This window comes from Mesoplodon bidens, assembly GCF_964165515.1.
Source record: "Mesoplodon bidens genome assembly, chromosome: 17".
NCBI classification, from domain to species: domain Eukaryota; kingdom Metazoa; phylum Chordata; class Mammalia; order Artiodactyla; family Ziphiidae; genus Mesoplodon; species Mesoplodon bidens.
This window is the reverse complement of record NC_138174.1, coordinates 12854895-12877119: the sequence shown is the minus strand read 5'-3', so window position 1 is coordinate 12877119 and position 22225 is coordinate 12854895. Positions and strand designations below refer to the sequence as shown.

Genomic DNA, 22225 nt, shown 5'->3' with positions numbered 1-22225 from the left:
GGCCCAGCCACTCCGCGGCATGTGGGATCTTCCCGGTCCGGGGCACGAACCCGTGTTCCCTACATCGGCAGGCGGACTCTCAACCACTGCGCCACCAGGGAAGCCCCGGTTTTTTTAAATAATAGAAGTTTACCCTTGTTTCTGTTCATCGCCAGAATTTTTTGCAACTAACCAGTAAACTAGGGGTCAGCTTATTTCCCCAGAGATATGATTACATTAGTCACTCAGTAAATCTTGAATTTTGTTCCAAAGTTTTCTGAGGAAATCATTAGATAATCTCTGGATCTTGGGAAATTAGTCACAGGGCCTAAAGGAATCACCTTCACTGAACCGAAAGGGAAAAGAAAATTCAGTAGCAACAAATATGCTGAAGAAATCTTAACCAAAAGGTTCCCCAAGTCTTAAATACGAATTCATAATACACTGAATATTTCTACTATAAAGTAAATAACCAAAACCTATATTTATAGCATCTTATGCTAGATGGGCTGTAAATGTCAAGATCTGGTGTAAACCAGTGATTTACTTGGAGCAGCAGAGTTCTATGTCTAGCAGCCATTGGGGTGATTCTTCAAAAAAGAACCGTTTAATAAATGCACAGACTTGACCTAATGCTGTAAGGTGTCGCTGACAAATATCTATGCTGCTGGAAATTAACATCTTTCAAGTACTGGATGAAATTGCAGTTCTGCTCTCACCAACAACCTGCATTCACCTTTTTCTCCCATCACCTTTGAATCACATTGAGGAGATAAGCAGAGCCACGTTGCTGAATATTCATTAGCTTCATCCCTGCTAGCCCTCTCAGTGGCACACTCTCTCTAGGTTACTTGTTCCAGAGACCACACAGACAGGAAAGGCATACAAGCTACTATTGTTAGTCTCCAACCCCACAGAAATATGCCATCCCCACCCCACAACCAGAACTAGAAAATCCATCTAGCATCATACACTGCGTAGGGTTAGAATCAGTTCACCCACTGCATTCCCAGATTGATTTTCTATCACATACTTTTTTTTCATAAAATTTCAAAATGGCCTTCAAAGAAGGTACTAATTACTTCCTTCCTTTAACTGCCTAGAAATGAACTCCAAACATAATAAAAACAAAACTTTGTTTCATAAATAAACAAGAATGGTCCTGTCCATAGTTTGTATATTTATCCGCAGCAAGTTTAGAACAAAAAGGTTCCATGGGAAATTAGAGTGATATTAAAAGCAAGTCAAAGCAAGTATCAAGCGCACTCAAATAAGTCATGCTACTAATTAGCAGTAAAGAGTCAATGGAATTCAGAAAATCCTTGTAACTTTGAGCTTTCTTTTCATCAATGTGCTATGGAAGAGAAAGGTTTCTTTTCACCGACATATGTCCCCACTAGAATTTGTTTAATTTCTTTCTAGCAGTGGTAAATGACAATCAAAATCTAAACCCTGCCACTGAGGCCTCTTAACAGCCAGTTTTCACTGGAATATAAAAATCTAATGAAATAAAATGTATTACTTTATTTATTTATAAGTGAATTTATTTATAAGTGAATTTATTTATTTATCAGTGAATAAAGTTTATTCCAGCTGGCCTTAGTTACCTTAAAAACCAGAAGAGCTGTGCGAACCCCTTCATAAATTTGCCCCTTTCAGTGAAAGGAGAGGTTATAGACTACAATAAACAAATCAGGAGGGCTGGTGTGGCCAAAGGAATTCTGTTCCATGCAGGAAACACGAAGGCCCAGATGTACAGTTGCCCGTAACCCATCAGCGCTCACCTCTTTCACATAGTTTTTATAAAGACTTTGCTGGAACAGTCTATATTCATCTTGAAAACAGACACACAAAAAAGAAAGGATATGGGGAAGAAGGAGAGGGGCGGGAGGGGGAGGGGGAGAAGGATCTTTTCAAGACTGATCCTTTTCAAGATCTGAGAGTTTGATAACTCAGGGCAATTTGCCCTCAAAGAGCAAAAAGATCTTTATATTTATGCTATGGAATGACATATTTAGATAATTAGGGGATGAGTAAAATGCTAGGACCATAAAGTTTTTCCCATGGAGAAATATAAAGTCTGTTTTTATAGCCCAAGTGTTGCCCTTTCTCATATCTTTTCAAGTATTTTGCTTACCATGAATTTTCCCCGAAGTATTACTTATCTGAGCAAACCATCTGAGTTCCATTAGCAAGGCCAGCTGCAACAAAGGTCAGTTCTGATATCAGCTAGTTGCTATGAAGCAAAGGAAATAAAAGTCACCATGACCCAAAGGATCATAATATACATCCACTTATATATTGTTTAAACTGAGCGCTGAAAAAGAAGTTTAAAGAGTAACATTTTATGTGAAATATAGTCTATTAGTCCAGTTTTTAATCTTGTCAAGTGTATATATTACAGGAGATTTAACAGAGAAATAGATGCTTGACAAAACTTCCATTCCTGGTGTTTGTAGATCTATAAATTCAAGTTGGTTATCAAAAGGTTCTTTTTCAACCTGTGTGGAATTTATCTGTCTGATAATTTATGAACACTTGTTACTCAGGTTTAGAGCTCTTTCTGCATCAACAGCAGATTCACACCAACCAAATGCCTCCGTGAACCCTTTTCTCTCAACGCTCTATACAACCCCTCCCAGCCCGCTTTTGTAAATAAAGTTTTGCTGGAACACAGCCATGCCCGTTCATTTACAAATTTTCTATGGCTGCTTTTGAGCAGACTTTAAAAGTTGCAACAGAGGGCCTGTATGGTCCAGAAACCCTGAACTATTTACTATCTGGCATTTTAACAAAAAGTTTGCTGAGCAGCGTTCTATACCCCATCTACCTATCTTTACTTTCCCAATTTTACTCTCATTCCCTACTGAAATACACATTTCTAATGCCTAATTTATTATAAACCTTAATGATCATTCCTTATACTTTCAGTATTTGGCTTGAAAAAGACTTTCAGTAAATTTTAATTCTTTCCAAGGAAATATGAATTGCTGTTACATTTCATAACATAAACCTTACTCTTTATCCTCTGCTTGTTCTACATTTACTGGAGTCGCACTTCCCAGTCAGGCCACATACAATCGTGCAGGTTGCTCACTGCACAAAATGGCCCAGCAAAGGGGATGAGCTGAGGCTGGATGCAGCCCACACATCCCTTTTCTAATCATAAACCTTGACACAATGCTATAACCTTCCACAGGAAAGGCCACCTTCATTCAAAATTGCATGAAGGGCTCTTCTCCTCATTAAGCTTTCCACCCACATGGTTGATTATGCCAATGTGCACAAAGGTATCATCTGATCCAGCAGAACCCTATGTTCTCTTGTCCTTTTTCAGCAGATCTCTGATAGGATCCTAGAAAATGCAGGTAAAATTCCTAAGTAACATTCTGAATGTCCCAACTTTTGCACAATCTAGCCCTGGTATTACGCACAGGTATTCAGCAATTTATAGTGATGAAGTAGGAGCTAGAAGTTGAGAGAGAAGATAAAGGTAGGCTGATTAAACTGGAAGTATTCATCATTTATGTTGAGGATGTGAGAAGGTTCTTAATAAGAGAGGAAAATAAGGAAAGAGGTTTACTTGCATAAATCAGTTATATCCTGGCCCAATCTCTGTGTCGAATTTATACATTTCTAGAGTTAAGTAACTATTTAGCAAAAAGAAAAACAGAGAAGAGGAAAGAAATTAATTTCTGGGGGGTGGGAGGGCAGTAGTGGTGGAAAGAAATGGTCTATGAGAAAAGGTAGGTAAAATAACGGTTAAAAGGAGGAAGCTAGGAAAAGCTCATGGAAAATTAGGGTGAGGAAAGGTCAAGGATGAGAATTAAAGGGAAAAAGATGATTGGACATGAAGTGAAGGGTCTGAGTATGGAGTGTGAGAGGAGGTTTTAAGATAAGGAATCTTGAGTCACGGGCAGAAGAAAAAGGAGAAGAATAACCACAGCTGCAGCTCTAACCTTCTAGCTAACAAGTAATTAAAGATCGTTGATCTATTTTGTCTTAATACAATATGCAATTATCCTAAATATATAATGCATGATAGCAGAGCTGAAAGAATTTGTATAGAGATCAGTGTCAGAATTTCAAGGAATTAAATATTTAAACATTTTATAATAGGGAAAGAAGATAAAGAATAGTGTACAGGAGACTTCCCGGGTGGTCCAGGTGAGACTGGGTGAGACTCCGGGTGAGACTCCATGTCCCAATGCAGGGGGCCCGGGTTTTAACCCTAGTCAGGGAACTAGATCCCACATGGATGCCGCAACTAAGAAGCCCGCGTGCTGCAAATATGAAGCCCGCATGCTGCAACTAAGAAGCCTGCATGCCGCAACTAAAGATCCCGAATGCCACAACTAAAAAGATCCTGCATGCCGCAACAAAGATCTTGCGTGCCACAACTAAGACCCGACGCAGCCAAAATAAATAAATAAATAAATATTTTTTTAAAAAAAGAATAATGTATAAAGTTAGATTTGCATTTTACGTTTTTCTCAAGAAGTCTCTAACTTTACACATTTGGATCCCTTATTCAGGCTCTCTTGAAATAAATATAATTCTGATTATTCAAACTATTATATTGAACTTATGAAAAGGTTTTGAAGATGATTTATGGCTTACCAGTTAGAAAGTGAATTATTTTACAAAAAATAAATTAAAAATGAATTAGCCCATAGCAGCTCTAAACTGAACATTACAAAGTGATTATGTGAGTCACATACTTGAGTTTGAAGTATTATCAAGTCTTGAACTAACTAATAAATTAGCTGACTATTCTAAGCCCCATGTTCATAGAAGTATTAATGATAAAAAAAAATAATGACCCAAATAGTGACCCACACATTCAGAAAGTTTATGGGGAAAATACCTTTTTAACTTGTTCCTCGATTTTACAAGGTTTGAAGTGGGCCTCTCCTAAAGGAACCACCCTTCCATTATGGGAGGCCTACCTCCAGCTATGTCAGCTCACCATCGAGATCATACCTTACTGTACGTGACCTGAATAGAACGATGGAACCACAAGACCAATTTCAGCACAATATCACATCCAAAAGAAATAAAATTTGGATATTGTTTTGTTTTCCTTTTTGTCTTAACTTTCTTTTGTTACACAACAAATTACCACAAATTTAGCAGCTTAAAACAACAACTCTTAATTCACTCACAATTCCGTAGTTCTGACGTCCGGCATGGTGTGACTGGGTCCTCTACTCAGTGAATCATGAAGCAGAAATAAAGAGGGCAGCTGAGCCGAGTTTTCATCTGGAGGCTCTGAAAAAAGAAAATCCACTTCCAAGCTCATTCTATTGTTGGCAGAAGTTAGTTCCTAGAGGTTTTATGACTGAGATCCCTGTTTTCTTATTGGCTGTAAACCAGGGCATCTGTAACTTATAGAGGCCTCCCACTGTTCCCTGACAAGTGGCCCTTTCCATAACACGGCATTTGTTTCTTTAAGACCAACAGGAGTATGTCTCTGCTGCCTTGAAACTCTGACTTCTGAAACCAGCCGGAGAAAACTCTCCACTCTTAAAGGGCTTCCCTGGTTAGTCCAGGCCCACCCAAGATAATCTTCCTTTTGCCGTACAGTGTAATATAATCATCTCATCATATTCACAGGTGCCACCCACACCCCCAAGGAAGAGTATTATATAAGGGTGAGGGTCATTGGGAACTATCTTAGAAATCTACTTGCCAGTTTTGTTTCAATTTTATTCATACTATAGAGTTGGTGATACTGCCATGAAATGTGCACTCTCATATGGCCAGAAACTACCCTCTCAGCAACTTCTCAACGTAATAATCCTCCATCAACCACGGCAGTTATCCTCCTGAAAAGCACAGTAGTTGGCAAGACAGCAGTTGGTAAAATCAGGATCTTACAAAGGAAATGATATTGGGGGAGCAATGAAAAAGTCATTAAATATGCATTAGGGTCTGTATATTCTTTACTAAGGCATTTGCTTCCTATATAAACTATGTTAGTTGGTCAACGTTGAACTGTTTGAATAAACAATTGTCCTGACTCATCTTTGATTATTCAGGGAACAGGTCTGCAGACATCATGATTTGCTAAGATTTGTAAACTTTCACTTGTTTAATTTGCTTGTAAAATTTTACTCTTTTATAAAGCTTCTTGGATCAGCTCTTGCAAGCTTATAAGTCTAGTATCTTTTGCACTTGCAGTTTCCTTTATTCTTTTTCAGAAGTTACCACAAAATGTTTGTGTGGCTCCCTAGCTTAACATGTTATTTTCTGGATCTGATCTATTATCCATATCACTGCACTAGCCTCAGTGCCTATATCTTCAATAAATATTTGTTGAAAGACTGAATGAATGAATGAATGAATGATTGAATATTGAGAGGGTACAGCACGAAGAGATGTCTCTACTCTTTCTTAAATCTAAGTGAAAAGGGAAAAAAAATTATCACATCTGTTTTAAAAGAGTTGGACTGAACTATATATACATAAAAAAGATCATGAATTTTTAATTTGGGGCATATTGATTAAAATTTTTTTGTTTATTTCAGAACAGCATCTAGCAGTGGTGGAACTTCTCAGGTATAAATGAAGAAAGGGAAGTGTGATGTGAATTTTATGTGTCTACTCGGCTGGACCACAGTGCCCAGATATTTGGTCAAGGGTGTTTCTAATGAGATTAACATTTACATCAGTGGACTGTGAGTAAAGCAGATTGCCCCACATAATGTGGAAGGGTTTCATCCAATCAGATGAAGATCTGACTAGAACAGAATCTGACCTCCCCTGAGCAAGAGGGGATTCTGCCAGCTTGATGGCCCACCCTGCAGATTTTAGACTTGCCAGCCTCCCTAATCACATGGGCCAATTCCTTCAAATAAATCTCTCTCTGTCTCCATTTCTCTTTCTCTCTCTCTAAACACACACACACACACACACACACACACACACACACACTACTGGGGTTCAGTTTCTCCAGAGAACCCTGGCTATTACAGGAAGTCTCAAGGACGCACATCCACACTCTCAAAGTGGGAGCCTGTTCTACTGGGAACCCCATCTCCCTCACAGCAGCTGAGGCTTTGCTGTTGAGCCAGGGTCATCTGGGCTGGACTGTCCCTTGGCCAACTTGACATCATTGCCACCCTCTCCAAAGGTCTCTTATGCATCACAGAACACAAACCGGGAACTCCATTTCCAGAATCCACTTCCTTGTATGATTATAAGTTAGAGTCTACCAATGAGAGGCATTTGCATGAGATCCAAAAGGCAGAAGAGATGGAGAGGCTGTTACCCTCTGGAGGCAGTTGCAGGCAGTTGCAGATAGACACGTGAGCTGACATGAGGATCAAAGTAACTTGAGCTTCTTTCAGAATCATGGAAATCACTGCTGTGGGATGAGATCATCAGTGCAGCTTTCCTGCCCTTTGCTCCTGCAGTGCTTTCAACAGTTATATAAGCCTCTATTTCCCTGTCTTGAAACCCTTCCTATTCAGAATGCACACAATGCCTCTGTGTTCTGACCAGACCCAGACTACACCACTGATACATTCTTTTGGATGAAAGGGAGAGGAAGCTCTTCATTCTTTCCATTATCCTAATCTATCAGATGGGGTACAATAACTTGGATCTCTAAGAGGGATCATAATCCTCTTCCACCCAGAAATTCCCATGACTCCTATGAAAGTGGGTCTACTCTTCACCCTCCTGTCTAAATCCATAGGCCTGAGATCACTGGGGAGAAGCAGCAAGACTCTCTATAGAGCAGGAATGAGGTGTTTCCCCTGGCAAAAATATCTCCCATTACCCTTTCCTTTGAAGAGCAGGTTCCAACCTGTCTTATACAATCGTGATTAAGACACTAAAACAGTTCTTCCCAGAACAAAGAAGATAAATTTATAGTTTCATCTTTAAAAATCAAATTGCTGACAATATTAGAACAACAGTTTATCCTTCTTAAATATCTGTGTGCATTGTGTCTGTTTTCTTTAGTTCCATCTCACAGGTATCCTCTTACAATAGGATAAACCTTAAACTCTTAACTATGACAACCCGGTCCATGTGGCCTCTGCATAACATCTCAGACTCACTTCACGCACTCTGAATTCAGGCCTCATTAGCCTCTATGATATGAGTCAACCCTGTTCCTTTGGGTCTTACAGCCTTTGCACATTCCATTCTCTCTGCCTGAAAACACTCCCGTGGATTCTGACTCTACCTTCATACCCTTTGTCTCAATAATTTCTACTCACTCTCCAGCTCTCCTTTTAAACATCACTTCCACAGGCAGGTTACTTCGTCCTGTTATTCACACTTATATTACTGCACTTTGCAGTGCTTATTACAACTACAATTTACTAATTTTCAAAATATCTTTCTTCCCTTCTAGACAATAGCTTCCTGGTGTTACATTTTCACCACTGCATCCCTGGTACCTGGAGTGTTAAGCAAATAGACCTTAGATATGTATTGAATAAAAGAAAAAAAAAGAGGGAGGGAACAAGGAAAGAAGAAACAAAGGAATGAAGGAAAGGGAGGAGGAGATGTGGTGGTTAAAATTAAATTCACCATAAATCAGTGATATTTCAGGCAGCGCTACAGAAAAAGGAATCTATGGATTGACTGGAGAGAAAAAAAGACCTTCACAGAAAGCTAGAGAAGTGTTCTGTCTGGCAAAAGATTAATACCATGCTAGATCACTAAAAGAAACCATGTTTTTTTAAGATGGTGATGATGACAGAAACTGGAGAGGGTTCTGTGTTTCATCTGCAGTTTGGGGAAGGTAAATAAGTTTTTAAATAAGGTAGGCGGACACCGGGGGGGCAGCAGAAACTGCACTGCCTCCATTTTGGGAAGCATTTGGCTGCCACTATTCCCAACAGACCTCCAAGGACTATGTCAGCCCACAATGGCTCCAGCCTTTTCTGGTTCTTGGCAATATAGAATAGCCTGAATCAAAGGACAGGAAACAAAACAGACATGGACTCATCTCCCCAGTGCGCAAAAGTAGCCACTTGCCACATGAAAAGCAAAGAAGAGAATCCATTATGTCCCCTACTCAGAATATGTTTAATGAGAGTAGCTCGTCGTTTGAATCAATTTGTTCCGCGATTCCTATTATTACTCTCCAACTTCTTCATTCTACCTTTATAACTACCCCCCAAAAGTCAACGTCTCCCAGGGATTTGTGTGTATGTGTGTGTGGTGGGTCACAAGCAGAAGGAACTTGGCACCACAATCACAATTAGATAAGTCAAGCCAGGTCAAAGAGAAAGGTCAGGTCAAGAGGAAATGGTAGATACACAGTGAAGGGTACATTTCTTTAGAACTAGATATATGGACACTTGCCAGTGCTACACAACTGCTTATTGTGTGGAAGAATGCCAAAATGTGACAGCAAGAAATTTCCACAAGTAAAAAAATAAAAGTCTTTCTATGAGGGCTTAATGCACTGAAAATAAAAAGCAATGCAATTTTATGGCTTTAAATTATAGGAAAGACAACTGAGTGAAAAAGAGAAATATAGCTTAAAAATTATGTGTACTGAAGAAATAGCATACACACTATAGAGAACAAAGGTGCTACATCCAAGACGTAATATTCTAAAGTGCAAAGTATTTAAATCTTTCCACTTCTCTGAGGGAATGAAAGAATCAAACATACGTATATGATACACAAATACACATTGATGTTATAAGGAAAATAAGGCGAAACATCTTCATAAGGATTTTGATGAGAATTCTTGGCCATGAGACTACACTTTAGCTTTCAGAGTTTTTATTCTCATATTGATTGTTCTTTTTTACTTTTCTTACATGACTCTGTTATTCAGGGCATCACCTGAGTCTTGATCACTTTCCTTCCTAAATCTGCACAATCTTCCAAGATACTTTCTGTGCTATGAACCATTTTCATTTATTCTTAGTAATTGCCAATATCTAATGTATTTCTTTAAATGTTTCAGTTCCTTAAATTTCCTCCAAGCCACGATAAGTCATCCTTCAGAAAGACAAGGGAGAAAAAAAACACTAAAAAATTTATTTAAATATCTATTTCTGGGCTTCCCTGGTGGCGCAGTGGTTGAGAATCTGCCTGCTAATGCAGGGGACACGGGTTCGAGCCCTGGTCTGGGAGGATCCCACATGCTGTGGAGCAACTGGGCCCGTGGGCCACAGCTACTGAGCCTGCACGTCTGGAGCCTGTGCTCCTCAGCGGGAGAGGCCGCGATGGTGGGAGGCCCGCGCACCGCGATGAGGAGTGGCCCCCGCTGGCCACAGCTGGGGAAAGCCCTCTCACAGAAACGAAGACCCAACACAGCAAAAATAAATAAATTAATTAATAAAAAATAAATAAATAAATAAATAAATATTTCTTCCATGTTACCTATATGTCATTTGGAAATTTTGTCCAAAAGTCCCACTTATAGTAATTTTTTTTTCTCAAAGCATGAAGTCTGGCTTTGTATGTAGTTCAGTTTGCTATTGCCTCTGATGCAATACTGTGCAGATTGATTATGCAGAATGATTGATTCTCTCCAAATTTTCACCCATTGTAATAAAGCACTTTCAATTTCAGTCAGTGGGCTAGTGGAAATACATGGAGGAAATATAACTGCACATTTTTTCTTCTACAGATCACAGCTTTTCCCATTTGTTGGTAACAGCTAATTTTGAAAAACTGACACTGAAACACACTGCTCCCAATCTCTATTGCAACTATGTACTCTTACAAAAAAAAAGCCCTGGAAGAATTCTTCGAAGAATTAATGCATCACTGTATGTTAATAGCATATGCTCAGTAAATATAGATAAACATGTCATGAATGGATTAATAAATTAAGATAGATTAGAGAGAGAGTGTGTCCTCATCTGTTTGGCTGCTGTAACAACATACTATAAGCTGGGTAGCTTATAAACAACAAACATTTATTTCTTATGGTTCTGGAGACTGAAAAGCCAAAATCATGGTGCCAGCATACCTGGCATTTGGTGAGAGCTTACTTCCTAGATGGCCATCTTTTCACTGTCAACTTGCATGGTGGAAAAGGGGCAGGGAAGCTTTATCAGGCCTCTTTTATTAAGAGCACTAATTCCATTCTTGAGGGCTCTGCCCTCATGACTGAATCACCTCCCAAAAGCCCCTACCTCCTAATACCATCACTTTGGGGGGTTAGGATTTCAACGCATGAATTTGGGGGAGACACAAGTATTCAATCTAAGGTAGACAGATTAGATAGATAGACAAACAGATAATAGAGGATAGGAATATAGATGATAGATAGATAAATAGATAGAGGGCTTCCCTGGTGGCGCAGTGGTTGAGAGTCCGCCTGCCGATGCAGGGGACACGGGTTCGTGCCCCGGTCTGGGAAGATCCCACATGCCGCAGAGCGGCTAGGCCCGTGAGCCATGGCTGCTGAGCCTGCGCGTCCGGAGCCTGTGCTCCGCAAGGGGAGAGGCCACAACAGTGAGAGGCCCGCCTACCGCAAAAAAAACAAAAAACAAACAAACAAACAAACAAAAAAATAGATAGATAGGTGGGATTTGTTGAAAATGAACATGCATGGAACAAATTTACGGAAATAATGATTCAGTAGGTGAACCTGAGAATCCACTGATTCTGATGACCCTTCTGGTCAAAGGTAGATATAGGGAGGGAATCTCTATCTCTGGCCCAGCCTCTGAACACAACATCTGACTCTAAGGGCAAAAGAACCACAAGCGGTAAGAAAAAGCTGCCTCCCTCAGAATATGCTGGGACCTAAGAAAATCTGCTCTATGAGCCCTCCAACAGATCTTAACACAAAAGCAGAGAGAGTCCTTCGGTCTTATTCTCCCATTCCAGCATAAATCATCACACCCTGAGGGCTTTGGGCCATGGTCTATGGAAAAAAACTAGACTCTGGAGCACCTTCTTCCGGGAGTGAGACAAATCAGCAGCAAGACAGTAGGTTTGGGCAGCACCCCCAGCAGCTACCACATCATGCCAAGAGCAGACTGGAGTACCCAGTGGAGTGGCATGAGGTTGTAAAATATTGCCCAGCACCTGGAAACACTCCCTGGGGAGTCACAGGGACACTTAAGAGAACTGTCCTGGGGTTGAGAGCCTCCTTTGAGCAGATGGAGGATAGAGCCAGACTGATAAATGATGTATGTGCTCAAGAAAAGAATCTGCGTAATGTTTCTATGGAGAAAATCCTTGCTTTTATTCCTATCCCATGTATAAGAAAATAACAGTTTTTAGAAGTAGTATATCTGGGTCAGATAGAGAATCCATCTTTGCATTAGGATCATGCAAAAATACCTCCTCTCCTTTTTGTCAACGACACTGTTTATCTGGATAATAAGTGAGACAAATTACAAGACTTTTCCTTTCAAGTGATAAATAAATTAAGTAGCGTACCAGACAAGATTTTCTTAATTAAAAGCAAAATGAACACATGAATCATCGGTCTGAATAATTCAAGAAGAAAATTATCTTATATTTACCTCCTTTTCAATTTGAGCTGTACAATTTGACATAAGTTGCCCACAAGTCAACTATTTTCGTTATGTTTGTTTTTAATAAAGCGCTTACACTCATTTTTCATTTCTCTAATGTTTCAGAATATAGTTTAAACCACTTAAAATTGAAAGAGGATTTTTAAAGCATTGATGTATGAGGGATATTTCTAGTTCTCTTCCTCCCACTACCCTTCCCAGGCCCACCTCTTTAACCCCCATTTCAATACAACCTTACTTCACTCCAGCTAATCCCTACCCCTGTCCTCACTTTCAAAGCTACACTTCTCGAAAGCACTGTGCACATTATTTCCTTCATTTCCTCACCCCTCATTCACTCCTCGACCCACTCTAGTCTGGCTTCTACTCTCACCATTACCACCCTCCCTAAGATCATCAATTATCTCCATCTCCAATTGGCATGATTTCTCTGAAGAATTTTATAATGCTGACCACTTCTCTCTCTCCTTACTTCTATGACTCTACCTTTTTACCTCTCCAGCCACTCCTTTTCTAGCTCAGCTCCAGATTCCTCCTCATCTACCAGCCTTTAAATGTTGGATTTCCTCAAGTCTCCAGTCATGGGTCCCCTTCTCCTCCCACCCTACACCCGTGATTGCACTCCCAGTGCCTCAGGAGCTACGCAGGTAACCTAATCCAGTGAAACAGACCAGAAAAAGCCCTCCAATGAAGGAAAAATCTACCATCTCAAAGGGAAACCCAGCCCCAGTTCATTACTGACTTGCAGGAATGTGACGGAAATGTTGCTTCCTAGCTTCAATGACTATATAAACATCAACTCTCAATTACTTATCTCTAGTGTAGACTTCCTTTCAAAACTCCAGATATATACATTCAAACACCTACCCAATATTTTCACTTGGATGTCTCAAAAGAGTTTCATACCCAACACACCCAAAACAGAATTCATGATCTTCCAACCTGGTCCTCCTGGAGAGCAGACTCATTTTATTGTCTACCATAAATGCATTGCTACGGTTACTAAATCTAGCTGTTGAGTACAGTGGAGTATCATTCACCCAGTTGTTAACGTATTCTCAGAGCACTCAAAGTACATGTTTTCAGAATATATGTGTATATGATATATGTACATGAATATGTGTATAAATATAAATTTGAGATGTGTGTATAACATACATTATATATAATTTATATATAAGTCACTTATGTGAAATATATATGTATATATGTGTATGTATCAGTAGTATAACATTAGTGCTTCCAGAATATAGTAAAGAATTATGTTAGAAAATATTGGTAAGACTTGGAATTGACCCAGAATAGAGTAACTTACATGACAGGCACAGTGGGGAAGGTTCCCACTCAATATAAGGCAGAATATTTTATCTACAGCGCTGGTCTGATAAATGCAGTGATGCCCAGGTTCCCCTTGAGGAAGGGAAGATTTATTCCGCTAGTTGCAGGAAAAGATAACCTTCAGTTTTTAACCCTTTTTGAGGATTGCCTCAGCTGACCCAAGATCCAATGATTAGTCAATAAGAGGGCATAAATGTCTAGCCCTCTACCTCAAACTCATGACAACTCTGACGGGCTACTGCAGACCTGAGCTTGCCGTGGGTTCATTTGAAGCTTTCATTGGGACTGCATGACGGTCTGACTTCTCCCTCTGCCCAATCCTGCCTCTTTCCCTCCCTTCCCCAGGTGATGATCTGATAAATGACCTGCACCCTAATTCCTCCTCTGAATTTGTTTCAAAAGGAAACTGACTTGGGACACTTGCCAAATATAGAATGGCCTGCATCCTAAAGAATATGGGACCAGTGCCAGAAATGTCCAAAGATGGGACAATTATTTTGAAATGTTACAGAAAAGATACATCTATTGGATGTCATCTATATATGATTTTATGATTTTAAGTTTTGCACATTAGAAATCATACTTAATATACTTTATGTGTACTTTATAGCTTTTACATATTATCTCATTCAAGCACAAAAAACAGATGAAGCAGAGAGAGTATCAGCCCCATTTACAGAAGAAGAAACTGAGGTTCAGAAATATTATTTGGCCCAAGGTCACATATGCATTAAATTAACAGTCTAGTGCTTGAATTAAGTTTTTCCTCAATTCTCAACTTACAACCGAGGCGTCTTTCACTGTGTCAATTATGAGAAAGGACTATGGGTTTTCATAAAAGTATTGTCTAACCAAAAATTATATTAACTTTTTAATTTTCTCTGCCATTGCCAGTATTTTAATGGGTATTTTTTTTAAATCATTGAAAACACAGCTGTGTTTCCATTTGCCAGGTATAAGTAATTCCATCCAAGAATTTTGATGGGAACTTTGAGACTTATAGGAGTCCTTTATTATTTCATTTGGTTCCACATGACAGCCTGCCTTTCTGCTCAGTTGTATAGGCATGTCCTATGACATACCTGGCAGCACACATTTCACAGACTCCAGACTGCCAGGACCAAAGCCAGAGGTCTTGGAGTAAAATTCTGGATATTCATAAGAACATTACAATAGCAGATGAGGGAAGCTTTGTACAAAATATTTCTGAAATTAAAAGTTAGCAATATAGACTCTACCCTAGCATCCACCATGATGGACAAAGCAAAGATTAGCCCTTTGGGTTGCTGGAACTTGAGACCTTGTGGTAGACAGACACTTGAACAAAGGCCTGCAAAGGCCACAATCATGTTGAGAGTTACATTAGAGTCTTAGAATGGTTAAAGCACTTGCCTACACTCTGAAGAGAGGCAATAACATCTTTCCCTAGCTCCAGATTATGTCCTTTGAAACAACAGTATAATCCAAATTAATCTGACAAGAGTATAACTGAGACAGAAGTTTACGTGGAATCTGACCAGACTCCATTTAGCCTTTTAATCAATAAAGACTAGGCCTTTCAGTAACATGTTTTTTGGCAGACAGAATTTCCATCCCAGAAGGAGAAATGACAGTTTCAAACTAGATTATATGGAACTCCCTTGGAGGATGCCACAAGAAGGAAAGCAGGTACCCATGTTAAGAGGGTGGCAAAGATATACCCACTCCTACTTCAATTTCATATTGATCTTTCTTATAAACTTTCACTAAAACATGTTACACACATTTAGAGGGGGAAAGTTTGAAACTACTCCAGTAAGTGACACAAAGCTGGAGTTTCAAGGCTGGTGTGCCTACCAGATGCCTCCTTTCCAGGAGGTGTTACGGTCTGGCTTTGAGACTGGGTCCTGTCACTTCCTAGCTGAGCCTCAGCTTTTCATCTAGAACTTGTGGCTAGTAATACCACCCTCATGGGGTAGTTATAAAGACCTCATGAACTACTGTGTGCCAACATCCATCACCACAGCTTCCTCAGATGTGGCAGCATCTTCTGACTCTGCAGCTCTGCAGTTGCTGGTGCAGCGGCTCCATCTGCCCCCTTCAGTCCCCAGAGCCACCCGGGCTACCATCAGAACTTCCAGCTTCTCAGACATCCGTCAGCACTGACAGAGGCTTTAGTCATTTTCATCACCACCATCATTGTTATTAATCACGCTATCTGCTATTTACGTATACAATGACGTACACAGTTGTCTTCCTGAAAATGAGGAGTATGAAATCTGGGAGGCAACAGAACGCTTCACATATGGGTTCTGGAGTCAGACTGCCTTGATTTGAATCCTAATTCCACAACCTATTAGCTGTATGATCACAGGCAAGATACTTAATATTTCTAAACCTCACTTTTCTTTTCTATAAAATGGGCACAAAAATGGTACCCACTCCCTAGTGTCATCATAAAAATTAAATTAGACAATCCATGTAAACTTCATGCAATACAATTAGTACTCAATACATGCTAGCTAGCTATTATCACTGTAGCACCTTACTAGAGTAACCCTGTTTTTAAATGTCATGTCTCAGGCAGTAGAGTCTTATGAATTAATATAAAACGAGTAAGAAATATTAAGTGAAAATTCAAGAATGTACACATTACATATGATTTTTGCATTTAAAAAGAGAGATATATCTCTAGATGCTTATCTGCAGAAAAACAGACCTCAGGGATTTCCTCTGAGAAGGGAAACCTGGGAACTAAAGAAAAGGAGTAGAAAAGAGACATGTTTTACTGTAGACTATTTTTACTCTATGAGTTGTTTAATATGTGTGAGAACTACCTAGTCCAATAACTATAACATTAAAAATGAATCTTTTCTTCTAGTTTCACTACAGATCGTTTTTGGAAAGTGTCATCAAGATACTGTTGCTTTCCAAGGACCTATTATAATAATCACAAAGGTATTGATTGGAAGAGCTTTGATTTCAATGATATCTCACAAAATTGTTCCATTTTACGGATTTTCATTGATTAAATCAGTTACCTCTTTGACACAAAAGCATATGAATTCCAATTCAGATATCAGAAAGTTAATACATAAAAATTATGCTGTATTTTATTTAGGGAGCATTAACCAAAATTTTCAATTAATGAGAATATAATTCTGCACCTGATATTCAGTAACTCACCACATATTTCCGCCCGCTCTCTACCACTCTGCCCCATTATTTCCAAACTGATTCCAGAAAACTGAGTTAATGTGTAAGGAAGACATTTTACTTTTTTTTTTTTTTTTTTTCAGGTACGCGGGCCTGTCACTGTTGCGGCCTCTCCCACTGTGGAGCACAGGCTCCGGACGCGCAGGCTCAGCGGCCATGGCTCACGGGCCCAGCCGCTCCGCGGCATGTGGGATCCTCCCGGACTGGGGCACGAAGCCGCATCCCCTGCACCGGCAGGCAGACTCTCAACCACTGCGCCACCAGGGAAGCCCTGAGGAAGACATTTTAAAAACTGTCCTGGACTTCCCTGGTGGTACAGTAGTTAAGAATCCACCTACCAATGCAGGGGACACGGGTTTGATCCCTGGTCCGGGAAGATCCCACATGCTGTGGAGCAACTAAGCCCGTGCGCCACAGCTACTGAGCCTGCACTCTAGAGCCTGCGAGCCACGACTACCGAGCCCACATGCCACGACTACTGAAGCCTGCGCGCCTAGAGCCCGTGCTCCGCAATGAGAGAAGCCACCACAATGAGATGTCCGCACACCACAACAAAGAGTAGCCCCTGCTCGCCACAGCTAGAGAAAGCCTGCACACAGCAGCGAAGACCCAACACGGCCAAAAATAAAAATAAATTAATTTTTTTAAAAAAGTAACTGTCCTTGCTATGTTTTCTATTTCTTCTATGAAATCTCCTTCAACCCTCATAGATGGCCTTCTCTCCTACAGGAATGTTATCTACAATTTATTGATTGATTTCAATATGTCAGACACTGTTTTGAACACATTCTATGCATTTTCACTTACACTGCTCTCAAGGACAAAAGACTATTTTTAAAATTCAGTAACAGAGTATAATAACAGCAAAACCACACACCAAATAAATGACTAAATGTAAGATAAGACCATGAGGTTGCAAACCTGTGCTTTTCATCATTCAAAAAAAAAAATACTGGGCTTCCCTGGTGGCGTAGTGGTTGAGAGTCCGCCTGCCGATGCAGGGGACGCGGGTTCGTGCCCTGGTCCGGGAACATCCCACGTGCCGCGGAGCGGCTGAGCCCATGAGCCATGGCCGCTGAGCCTGCGCGTCCGGAGCCTGTGCTCCGCAACGGGAGAGGCCGCAACAATGAGAGGCCCGCATACCGCCAAAAAAAAAAAAAAAAATACTATCCACAGTTATCGCTTGTACCTCTCATTGAGCACTTAACATGTGCTACTTTGAATGATTTCTTTTCTGTTTTGTTTTTGTTTAACTTTTGCCCATGTTCAGTCATCCTAACTCAATTTTATAGTCCTTACAGGAAAGAACCTTGTCTTTTGACCCCTTTGTATTCCTAGCAGTTAGTACTGGACCAAAAGAATAACATGGGAATGTTAGGGTTATGGTGGTGATGGTGGTGATGGTTAGAATGACATGACAAAGCCCATTGGGTGGGATTTGGGGCAGGCACTCTAGGCTGAAGTGTACTTATTCATTCAACATGTATTGTCTCAATATCCACTCTAGGCCAAGCTAGTGCAGTCTCTGGACATAAGGGTGACAAGGTACTGTAAACCTATGATAAAAAAAAAAAACACTTTATGGAGTGCTTTTGGGGTACAGAGGGTGACTAGTATATCCAGAGAGGAGAAAAATACTCTGTAATCCAGGTATACATTCATAGCCAAAGTCTACATTGCTACAATCTAAGCCAAGTTAAGGGCTTTGTATGCATTATTTCAATTAACCCTAGCTAAAACTTTGTCTGTTTGGTACTATTACCTCCTCTATGCAAATGAAAAAAAGTGACGCTCACTTTTCCTAGGATTTTAAGTGTTAGAGTTAGGATTTGAGATTCTAGCCCCAGCATCTGAGCTCTTAACTGATGTTTGACCTGTCTTTTTCTAAGACCTATACTATAAAATGAAAAACATTCCATTTGAAGTCATCTGAAAGTTCCACAAATTGTACAAAAACCAACCAACCAACCTGTATGTTAACATTGAGCAAAACCCATCTAGTACAGCAGCAATAACTCTAGCTGAAAAGAATTTGGGGGATTCTTACAACTCTACTGTGTACATGGCAACCTGTGCTATAGAGTAGAAGAGGAATATTGTCTGAAACTCTACTCTGGAGTGGGCTTGCCTACTAAGAAGTCAAAGGAGATTACCTACTTAATCTATGATTTTGAGTTTTCTTGACAACCCAATTAGAGTGATAGTTTAAAGGGCCAAGATATAACATGGTAAAGAAGTTACGGGAATAATCAATATGCAGTTTCTAAGCATACCAGAATAGAGATGCCTAGGAAAGAAGCAAGTCAAATGTTAGTAACCAAAATTATTCTAAATTCGTTTAATGCAAACAATTTGTCAAATAAAGTGAATCTAGTCTAGCTATGCATAGCTTACAACCTCTTGAGGAAACCAGGCAGAAAAAAGCCAGGAAGACTTTCCCAGAAATAAACCAAAGCTTTAGCAATGATATTCACTACTGAAACATGGGACAGAAGTACAAGGCCAAAGCAGAGGCAGAACTATTAAATGGTTTCTGTCAGGAGCCAGCACTATTGTAAATAGATTTGAAATGGGGAGTTAAGAGACTATGACAGAAACATATGGCTTACAATACCACAGTCTATTCGAGGGACCTAAATTTTTAAATAAAGCAGTTAAATGCTCTGTGCAGCATGAAATATTTCTGTAGGTGGAGTAAAAGAATGAGGTATGATCATACTACTAATTCCTTCCAGTCCCATAAGCCACCTCACCTCTGTTGCAAACCACAGGGCAAAGGTTGCAGTAATTACAACTGCTTGTCAGTGAGCAACCTACCCCTAGAGTCACTGAAAACCATGACATGATTAGAAATACAATAAAAAGCAGTACTGATATATGAGAGAAAATGTGGTGAACAAAAGACTAGCCCAGATCATTAGAACAGTGAAACTACTCTGTATGATACTATCATGGTATATACATGTCATTACACATTCGTCAAAACCCATACAATGTACAACACTAAGAGTGACCCCTAATCTAAACTATGGACTTTGCGTGATAATGATGTGTCAGTGTAGGTTCACCGATTATAACAAGTGAACCAGTCTAACGGAGGATGTCCCTAGTGCGGAAGGCTGTGCATGTAGGGGCAGGGGTTATATATGGGAACTTTCTATCCTTGCCACTCAACTTTTCTGTAGCAAACCTGAAACTGCTCCAAAAATTAGTCTTAAAAAAAAAAAAAGAGAAGAAGACTAGCTCACTGGTCACTGATGGACCCACAGAGTCCGTAGACACACCTTAAAGAAATACAGGATGAACAAACCAAACTCTGCAGCTCCACCCTACTGCATTCTAGTTGTTTGCTCCATTATGCAAAATAGTGGAATACCTCCACCTGCCTACTCCTACTCTTCATGCCGTTTGCACTGACTTGTCTACTTATGAAAATATATTATGAGTGTGTCCATTTCAAAAGGAAATATTTATTGAATAACAAGTTAGTAAAATCCATTATCGAAAAAATTTAATTGCAAATTTAAAACTTATTAGTATTTACCCTACCAAAATGAGTCTATAATTATTTCCCAAAATTAGTCTATAATTAGTCTATAATTACTAAAAATTAGTAGTGAAAATTAGCATGGCAAGCAGTAATTCTAGCATTCATAGAAAAAGCTCAAAGCTGTGTGATGGGTACATACATGAAGGATAATATTATCTACTTTTGTAGCTGTTTGAAAGTCTCCTTAATATAAAGGTTTTTTTAAAGGCTCAGCTGGAAAGTTAAAGTATGTACCTGCTTAGTGTACCAATAACTCTACATAAGGTCATTTGATTGCTATCAGATTGTGTTAGTATAGTCATAGAAAAATATTTCAGCACCAGCATTTGAAAATTTAGACTTGTATTTAAGAATATGAATTCAGAAACTAGATGGTCTCAAGTTGCATTCCACCTACTCCGCTGCTTAGCTGTTGTAACCTTGGAAAAGTAATTTATGCTGCTTAAACTCCAATCTCCCCAACCAGAAATGGGGATAATATTACCATGGGTGATTGTAGAATTAAATGACATAAAAAGTACAAAGTCAGCACAGCATTGGGCTAATGATAGGTGCTCAATAAATACTAGCATTATTAACATTCCAAAGTTCTCTATTGATATTATTGATCTAAAACTAAAGGAAGCAGTAAAGGTAATTAAGAATTCTATTTTGTAGGTGGGGAAAGAGATTTCAGAGACTCACAATTCAAAGATTAAAAGACTCTTCCTATTCTAGTGTATTTCTAGGTTAAATATTTAGAAATTAAAGAATTTACAAAAATAGAAGAAATTATATAATCCTATCTTGGCCTTTAACCCTAATTAAATAACTTAAAGAAAGTTTTGCCATTGAATTAACCAATCAGTTTTCAAGACTGCCCTGGCTTTTACTTCCCACCAGGCCTTCTAGCATCAACTCTGCACAGGAGTACGGTCTCATGCTTAGCCAGGGATATGTTGATCTGGGGGGCCTTCTCCAGTCTCTCCTGAGTGGATATATGGAGAATTTATCAAAGCCCTCTGTGGCTGTCTCATTTCCCAGGTCTCCCTGTTAAATTTCAGGCTAGTCCGCTAGTCCACTGCTTGCCCCAGCCAGGACTACCTTAGTGTACCTGAGCCACTGGTCCTCCCATTCATTTTCCAACGAAATTTGTGCTTTACTGACAACACTGCTTGCTGGATATGAGGTTTTCCATACTCTGCTTCAGACCAAGTGAGCCCTCTCTGGCAAGGAAGCTTCTTGTTTTCTTGTTCTGCAGAGCCCTGTTCAGTTCTGCTCAGATCTACCTTGGGGGTGGGTGTGGATGAGAGAAGTCCCATGCAAGAATGCCAGAGGCTCCCACCATTCATATCTGACATTCAGTATTTTTTCATGAATAAATTGCTTCTCAATTTGTTGTACACCTTTGGTCGTTTTCAAGAGCCCTGAAATAGTGGTTTTTGATAATTTTGTCCAGTTTTTTTGCTGTATAACACTTTATCAGAAAACATAATCAGAACCTATTATACCACGTTTTATCACAAAAAGTAAATAGTGGGCTGTGTTCTAAATTTTCTAACTTGTAGCCATCATTATTAGCATTTTTTTATTGGAGTATAATTGCTTTACAATGTTGTTAGTTTCTGTTGTACAGCATTTTGTTTTGAGGATCACAATAAATACATGCAAAGTAAAATGTTCATCTAATCTCAATAAAATATTG

General features: G+C 39.6%; 1 long non-coding RNA gene across 1 annotated transcript in view; it reads right to left on the bottom strand.

The window, feature by feature from the left end:
• Nucleotides 1-22225, bottom strand: part of LOC308605276 — a 265069-nt gene that overhangs the window by 205030 nt on the left and 37814 nt on the right. The window contains exon 2 of the long non-coding RNA XR_014013670.1: nt 5145-5250. This is a non-coding gene — a long non-coding RNA (uncharacterized lncRNA). The remainder of the gene's footprint in view (nt 1-5144; nt 5251-22225) is intronic.